This window comes from Neophocaena asiaeorientalis, unplaced genomic scaffold (assembly GCF_003031525.2).
Source record: "Neophocaena asiaeorientalis asiaeorientalis breed wild unplaced genomic scaffold, Neophocaena_asiaeorientalis_V1.1 scaffold705, whole genome shotgun sequence".
Taxonomy (NCBI): Eukaryota; Metazoa; Chordata; class Mammalia; order Artiodactyla; family Phocoenidae; genus Neophocaena; species Neophocaena asiaeorientalis.
In genome coordinates, this window is record NW_020176572.1 from 150,527 (window position 1) to 150,946 (window position 420).

Here is a 420-nt window from a genome sequence, read left to right on the forward strand (position 1 = left end):
TATTACCTCTGCCAAAAGCTGCCTCCGACTTTCAGCCCCCATGCTGAGTCATTTGCATGCCTATTTAGAATGCTAAATGATGAAGTCAGGCCACCTTAAAGCTTAGGTAGCTAAATTGGACTGTGGCTACACCTGCTGGGAAGCATTGACTTAGGCTATATTTTCTTACGTATCTATAAACTGTCTCCAAACTCCTCTCTCTCTCCCCATTCATCCCTTCTCTTCCTTCCTTCCTTCCTTCCTTCTTTCCTTCCTTCCTTCCTTCCTTCCCTCCCTCCCTTCCTTTCTTTCTGTGATTCTTTCTCCCTCTTCATCCCCTTTCCTTACTCTGTTGCTTCCCATGCCCATCCTCACAATATCCTCCCAGAACCATCTTACTATTTCAACCACATCTATGACCACATCACCGCTATCTTTTTT